This window comes from Petromyzon marinus, chromosome 14, assembly GCF_048934315.1.
Source record: "Petromyzon marinus isolate PM22_M1 ecotype Great Lakes invasive population chromosome 14, UKy_Petmar_22M1.pri1.0, whole genome shotgun sequence".
Lineage (NCBI taxonomy): Eukaryota > Metazoa > Chordata > Hyperoartia > Petromyzontiformes > Petromyzontidae > Petromyzon > Petromyzon marinus.
The window spans coordinates 4,658,884-4,666,738 of NC_133680.1; the positions used below are offsets into that span (position 1 = coordinate 4,658,884).

The following is a 7,855-nucleotide window of genomic DNA, read 5'->3' on the forward strand; positions in this document are numbered from 1 at the left end:
CTATGATACCATCAGTAGGCCTGGGCTCTGGGTTGTTCTTCGTGCTTTCAGAGTCCCTGACCCTCTGCTCACGATCATTAAGGACCTTCATGATGGTGAGCGGGCCTGGGTAAAACTACGTGGCCGGGAGTCGGAGCCATTCCCTCTTCACCTTGGGGTGCGACAGGGATGTCCTCTGGCTCCAACATTATTTAACATCTATTTCGACCACGTAGTTCGTGAAGCCTTCAGTAGTTGTATCGGAGGAATTTCCATCTGGTACAGATACAATGAGAGGCTGATCGATGCCCGGGTGCGGTCAAGGGATGGCTCCCTATTGGTCAACCACGTTATGTATGCCGATGACCTGGTAATTGCAGCTCACTCAGAGGAGGAGTTGGAGACGCTGCTGCTGACACTGGAGCGTGCCACTAAGAAGTGGGGCCTTACCATCAGCCCCACCAAAACGAAGCACCTGCCTGGGTATTTTGTATTATCGGGCACTCCACCCTCACCACTCCCAATCGGTGATGGGGCAGTTGTGGAGAGAGTGGAGAGTTTCCCATACCTGGGCAGTGTGCTCATGACCGGCTCCAGTTTAACAGCAGAGGTCTCACTCCGAATCAGTCGAGTGTCATTTTTTCATCGGTTGCGTAACGCTGTGTGGAAGCTACCTGGTCTATCACTCCGCACGAAGCTTCAGGTCTTCTCGGCCACGGTCATTCCCTCCCTTCTCTACGCTTGCGAAACGTGGACACCCCTAATGGAACATCTTCGCCGATTAGAAACATTTAGGCTGGCCTGCCTACGATCCATCCTGGGTTTAACCAGGCTGGATTGTGTGAGGAGCTCACAAATCCTTGAAAGATGTGGACAAAGTCCCATCGTTGAGCTCCTCCGGCAGGCAAGGCTGCGTTGGCTGGGTCATGTAGCCCGCATGCCCAGCCACCGCATGCCTAAACAGCTTTTGTTCGGCAGGATCGAGGGGGCTAAACGGGCGTGGCACGGGCTAGAGAAGAGATGGAGTGATGTGGTACAGGAGGACGTGGAGCTGAGTGGACTTGCCGTTGACTGGTACCAGCGGTGTCAAGATCGGCCTCTGTGGAGGAGGCTCGTGAAGGCCGCTATTGGGCAGTTGGAGGCAGTTGCCCTCCAACAACAACGGAGGGCGGAGGAGCGACGCTCACAACAGTGAGCGGAGCGCCGGGTGGCTAAAGCACACCAAGTTGGCACAGTAGGGGGCACAGGTGGTGCATCAGCCAGTCGTCTCAGTCAGTCGACCTGTGGTATCTGGGTCTGCCCGGTGACCTCCTGCCAGTGGGCGTTCGACACTTCACGTGGCCTCAAGGTGCACATAGCCTGGCACAAGTGTCGTGGTGACGTCACCGCCACTTAGTGGCAAATGGCGGTTATTGTGTTGTTGTTGTGTGCATGTGTGTGTGTGCGTGTGTGCATGTGTGTGTGCGTGTGTGTGTGCGTGCGGGACTATAACAAGGTAGAGGCAGCGAAGTGTCCAACGTTGGAACCTCACGAAGGGATCTTAAAGCATGAGCACTGAGCTATACAGCTCTTTTTCAGAAGCGACTTGGCCACAAATGATAGCTCATTGAAGCGGCGTATCATCATGTGGAAATTTATAGCAACCAAATACTCTTAAACGCGTGATGATTCTAAATATGGAGGGGGAAAGAAACAGAGGGCCCGTAGAAAAATCCACGCTGCCACGGGGAGAGAGACATGCAGACTCATAATATACAACAGGCGTCAGGGTCGGGATCGAGCCCACGACCTCCTGTATATCAGGCGAGGTATTTTTAACATCTCTGGGTGGGACGCGTGTGCAGGATGGGGGGGGGGGGCGATTTCCGAGACGGGCGTAACCTCGGAGTGGTCTCCACGAGTCTAGGCGACCGAGGGGAAGACCTCAGAGCGAGCGGTGGGAGACTCTGTGAGGACGGATCTTGGGAGGTCACTGCACGTCAGGTGTGCAGCAGCTGCGGGATCTGGCGGTGGGAGGGTAGAAAAGAAGCGGCGAGATTGTTGGCGTTGAGGTGTGGTGGAATCGCCATCTTTGGCCGTCGATGACGTCTTAAACCGCGATTCATAGATTATTGGCAAGCAGATAGTGATGATGGTGTCGTTATTTTATATTGATGTGGTACTGCAATGAGTGCCGTACACATGCTTAACCCTACCTCTAGAGGGGCTCCACAATTGCTCCCTGTAGTGGAGGCCCCTCTGCCAGCAGTGGCAGTGAGTGAGCACTTGCAGGGCCGCACTTGTACCTTGGGCATATTTTAAACGCATGTTACGTAAATCACAATTCCGGGATAATTTCTCGCTCTCTAATAAACAACACCGCAATATTCTCATGTACTCTTTCTTATCACTAACTAGGCATGCAACGATGCAGGGGTTCACAAAGCCACAATCGTTTCTTAGACTGATACATGTATAAAATCATCTTAATCTTTTTGCAAATTGTACCTACATAATTTGGTAACCTTGCGTTTTAGGCTTACGAAAAGAGTCAACTGTGTCTGAACTCAAAACGATAGAAACAAAGGCGTCAAAATGAAACTATATAAAATAGTAAACTCATTGAATCGTCACCCCCAATCGAATCGCGGCAGCTCGACTGATCTAGAGATGCGATGACGATTCATCGCGTCGATGAAAATTCATCGCGTCGATGAAAATTCATCGCATCCCTTGGGAGACGGCGGTGGGAGGAGGGGGGGGTGTGAATCGCTACAAGCCTCTTAATTACTAAACCCCAAAACAGCAGGGGGCGAGCGGCGTTGTCACGATCTCGCTTGCAAATTAACATTTCACGTTTAATCTGTTTTGCATTCATTGCTCGTTACAGGCACCCCGTATCCCCACCTGGCACCCCTCCCAGTGTCTGTGCCAAACTCCACCCAGCTGGGGTCCTTTGATGCTGCTCTTGGACCTGTCCCTCTCAGCACCGGGAAAGAGCCTTGCAGGCACCATTGTGTGTCAGATAATCCTCTCTAATGTGGCCTTTTTCCCGCTGGGTGCCAGAGAAGGCCCCGCATTGCCGCATTGGTCGGGGTGCAGGGAGATAAGGCATTGAATGCACGCATCGCCCCGTCACCAGTCTTTAACTCCCCCCCCCCCTCACTTCCAGGCCCCCCCCCCAACTCCCTACCCCCGTAGTCGCTCCACCACTGACTTTCCCCCCACCACCCAAACCCACCCCCCCCCCCCCCCCCACCACCCCCCCCACCATTGCGGACCAAAACCGGACCCACCATCCCGACCCGAAATCCTGCCCGCCAAATTCCCTAATCGAGTTTACGCCGAGATCTGCATTTCAAAGGGCCGGCTGGCCCCTCCTCTGTCTGCCGCTGAAAGGTTGCGGGCGGATTAACTCGGGCAGTTGAGAAGGGGTTTGATTAACCCGTTCGTTCGCGGGCGTTGAGCGCGCGAGCAGGAAGCTTCGAGTTTTTTTTTTCCGTGGTGGCCGTTGGCGTTCCGTCGCCTTCCGTGCCGCCGAAATTCGAAGTTCGACCGGCGCGCGGGGGGGGGGGCGCCCTGTGCGTGGGTGGCATCGTCCTTTGCCAAATTTGATTAAATGCGGTGATTGTGTCGTTTGTGTCCACGTGCGTGCGCGCGCATGTTTGTTTGCTCCGGCACATATTAGCCGAATCCACGCATTTATGTTGTTGAGGTATTCGCGATCAACAACAACTTGTCTTCGGGCACATTTGAGATTCGACTACGCTTTAAGCCCCACGTCCTAGTGAGAGTGGTGAGCCCATCGCCTCCAGCTCGCGAATGCCCCGCTCTCCCAACGGATCCTCCGTCTCCAAGCTTGACGTCCCTGCCCAGCCCCTCGTGGACACGCACGCGGCGAGCGTTGCGAGCCCGGCGAGCGCTGCGCGCCCACGTGTCGAGGAGGTAACCGAACAGAAACCTCGGCCGGCCGCTCGCGTGTCCACTCGTGGGAGCCACTCCGCGCAAGAGGATCTTTGAATCGTCGATTTGGGTCGCCACCGTGTGCCGGAAAGGGTTAACTTTCCCCCCCCCCCCCCCCCCCCGGTAAACCCTTCTCTCCCCGGCGCTTGTGACCGGCTCATTGTTTGTGGCGTCGGCAGTTATCTCAAAGGCACCCCTTCCTCAAAGCACCAGGGACACAATAGCTGTGTTAATCTCCTGCTCTTTATAATAACTTCACAGCCCAAACCGTTCAAAGGCGATATACCCGGGAACGAAAATTCCAATATATTAACACGAGATCACTTTTCTTCTTTGCATATTTATTGCCCACGGCTTAATTTTACAAGCTAGCATGGGAATTTAATATAAGGTGCTGCCTTAACAACTTGGGGACACAGTGTGTGTTATTACACGCACTATTTAGCATGTTTGACTTAAGTAATATTATGAAAATATTAAAATTATAAAATGTTTATTGTGGCTCATCGGTAAAGAAATATACCTTCGCGCCTGTCTCGGACGTATTCTTCGGCGAACGGAGTGTCTCGGAGATAAAAATGCAGGTGATTTGCGCGATGTAAAAACGGGAGCTAAAGGGACGCTGTCATCGCTAGATTGCCATTGTTGTAAAGTTGTCACGGCGCAATCTGGGCAGCTCATTGACAATTTTGCAAGAAATATGTATTTTTAAAAAATGTCCTGGAAAGGAAGAACCGCTGGGCCTTGAATTGCAATTTATTCTTCGAACTAAAAATGACGCGCAGTACGATCATGTTTGTGAGAATCATTGCTTTCAAAAAAATAACAACAAACACCCACGCACATTTAATCGCCTAGAAACCAACAAAGTCCACCGCTGCTTCCTGACGCAATTCTCCGCGCGACGTCTGACGTTCCGCCCCATGTGCTTGGGGAGCTTCCCATTCGGTTCCCCAAAAAGCCTCCCATCACGCGGAGCGAAACGTCGGACGTCAAGCCGAGCAACACGTGGGCACATCCCCGAACACACGTCGAGAGAGATGTCGAGTTTGAGTGGGGGCGGGGTGGGGGGCAGAAGAGCCCCCCCCTACTGATGAACGCTGCTCCACCGCGATCGCCGTCACAGCTGGAGATGTACCTACCGGTTCATGGTCGATTCGTCCCGATTCCTAAGCTCCGTGATGATGAACGGACCGTTGGATCACCACGCGCACGCCCGCGTTCGAATCGATGGCAATGAAGTCGCGCCTGTGGTATGCAACGGGTTCACGAGATCGATTAAGTTAATTATCTTCATTGTGTTCATCGTCTGTACCGTGTTGTTCTTGCACGTGGCGTTTGCTCTCCAATCACTTCCTGGCTGAGTAATTATCTCAAACACCTCACTTTGTTCTGGTGCCTCAAGATGTAATGTATGGTGGTGGGTTGGGGGGGGTGTAAATAATAATAATAAACGGTGATGATTCCTGCAGCCACTAGTGGCCGCAATTTTCAACTTACTCTCATATTGAATCGTGACCCAGAATCCGTGACGCTTTGTAGATTCACTGGGAAGGGGTTTGTCATAACCAAGTACAGACCACGCACACTGTTAGTTTGAAATGATAACGTTGTACGGGTCTTGAGTGTGTGTGGGTACATTTTGAGGAACGGTGGCACGGTGGTTAGCACACTCGAGCCGCGGACCTGACAAACCTAAGTCGGATTCCTGGCGAACGGATAGTTTTGAGTTCAATCGATTCGTTGCACGGACGATCGCCGTTTCGCGAGTCGCGCGCCTATCTTTAACATTTTACACGGGAGATCCGTGATGCTGTGTTAGCGCAGCAGCAAAAAAAGCATCGACTACTGCAGAGAACGAACGCAGCAGAGTCCTTGAGGAACGCTGCACAACTCAGGAGGTGTTGAGCGATTTGCAAACGGAACCGCACGCGAATTAACCCCCCCCCCCCAAAACCTCAGGCGCAAATATAATAATGTCAGCAAAGAGGCGGCGCCATAAGCAACAAAAGTTTGGTGTGGTTGCAAAGTAAATCCCTTGTGTATTTTGGTCCAAACGGTGACACAAACGCACGCAGATCGACAGGCTGGCTCACACGTGGCGGCAGCAAGGGGCGCCGGGAAAAAAATATAAAATGTAGGTGCAGGTGCTTGGTGTTTTAGTTTAACGGGGGACTAAAGATGGGGAGTGAAGGGTGGGGGGGAACGAAGCTGTAGATCAGCGGCGACGATAACTTCGAGTGATTATAATCTGAACCCGTCCTGGCCCTCCTGGTGCGGTGTGCAAGCATCAGCGCCGGGGAGACAAAGGCGGCTGGGACGTGGTGTTGGTCACCTCTCGCAGCCTTGGGTGCAGTTGTACGAGTTATAATTCCTCAAGAGGCGCTACTCGCTAACAGCACTTGACCCAAACAGTATTAAAAGCTATTGCCGGGCATTTTTGTTCTTGTGTGATGTATAAAAAGGCGGCCTATATACTATATATACAACATTGAGGAGCAGTGGCATATTGGTTACCACCACAGCATTTCGAACGCAGTGACCTGCGCTAATGGTGAGTGATAACGAAGCTGGTCCTGGACACCCCCCAATCTTCCCCACCACTCCTCACCGCTCCTCACCAACCTGCACCGATCAGCACGGTCAAGTGTGGACAAACGAACTCCCACGACCAAGACAGTTTTGCACGGTGTCCATACAGCAGTGTTCGTGTTGGTGTTGTGGCGTGTTAATGTCGCCCATGAGCACTGTGGAAGGGAGGAAGGGACCGTGAGGGATGGTGATGGCTTAGCAAGAAGGCCGTCACCCAGCCGTGGATAAATCACGACCGCTGCTGCTGCTGGTTAATGATGATGCCGACGATGAGTCGTGGACTGACCCTTTTCTTTGAGTAAACAAAGGAAATTGCATCACGCCGCTACGGTCCGTCCAGCCGCCAGCTCCTCTTGTTTGGTGCGTGCGTGCATGAGTTTGAGTGAGTGTGAGAGAGTGTGCGTGCGTGAGTGTGTGAGTGTGCGTGCGTGTGTGCGTGTGAGTGAATGTGTGCGTGCGTGTGTGCGTGCGTGTGCGTGAGTGTGTGTACGTGTGTGAGTGCGTGTGTGTGTGCGTGTGTGAGTGTGCATGTGTGAGTGTGCGTGTGTGAGTGTGTGTGTGAGTGTGCGTGTGTGAGTGCTTGTGTGAGTGTGCGTGTGTGAGTTATGGGGAGCGGTAGTGTAGCGGTTAGCGCGCTGCGCTATGAACCTGGCGACCCGGGTTCGATTCCCGCTCACGGCCAACACCAGTGACGATTATCTGAACCGGTCCCGGGCCTCCCCTAGGTCGACTCAGCCTCAAATGAGTACCTGGTGCGGTGTATAAATATCGCCACTAGGGAGACAAAGGCGGTCGGGCGTGGTGCTGGCCACCCACCCCCTCGTGTACCGTTCTGGCCTTCATAGGTGCTCGCTAACAGCACTTGCCCCTACAGTCTGTTAAGGCTATACGGGGGATCTTTGTTTTTTTATCTTTGTGTGTGAGTGTGCGTGTGTGAGTGTGCGTGTGTGAGTGTGCGTGCGTGTGAGTGTGCGTGCGTGTGAGTGTGCGTGCGTGTGAGTGTGCGTGCGTGTCAGTGCGTGTCAGTGTGTGTGAGTGTGCATGCGTGTGTGTGTGAGTGTGCGTGCGTGTGTGAATGTGCGTGTGAGTGTGCGTGCGTGTATGAGTGTGTGTGCGTGTGTGAGTGTGCGTGCGAGTGTGTGTGCGTGCGCGTGAGTGCGTGTGCGTGTGCGTGCGCGTGAGTGTGCATGCGTGTGTGAGTGTGTGTGCGTGTGTGCGTCCGCGCGTCGACAGCCGCTTACACCTGTACACAGCCCCTGCCAAACAGCGCCCGTGTTGTGCGCAGTGGGGTCGCGCCACAAATGTTTGCCCGTAATTGGCTGTGTCGGCGCTCGCGCACGTG

The 7,855-nt window shown here is 53.4% G+C and overlaps 1 long non-coding RNA gene across 1 annotated transcript; it reads right to left on the bottom strand.

The window, feature by feature from the left end:
- Window positions 1–981: 981 nt before the first annotated feature.
- On the bottom strand, window positions 982–5,246 carry LOC142924571 (uncharacterized). The gene is made up of 3 exons (XR_012941684.1): window positions 5,064–5,246; window positions 2,175–2,264; window positions 982–1,982 (listed from the first exon to the last, which is right to left on the bottom strand). It is a non-coding gene; the product is annotated as an uncharacterized LOC142924571 (long non-coding RNA).
- Between the last annotated feature and the right edge of the window lie 2,609 nt (window positions 5,247–7,855).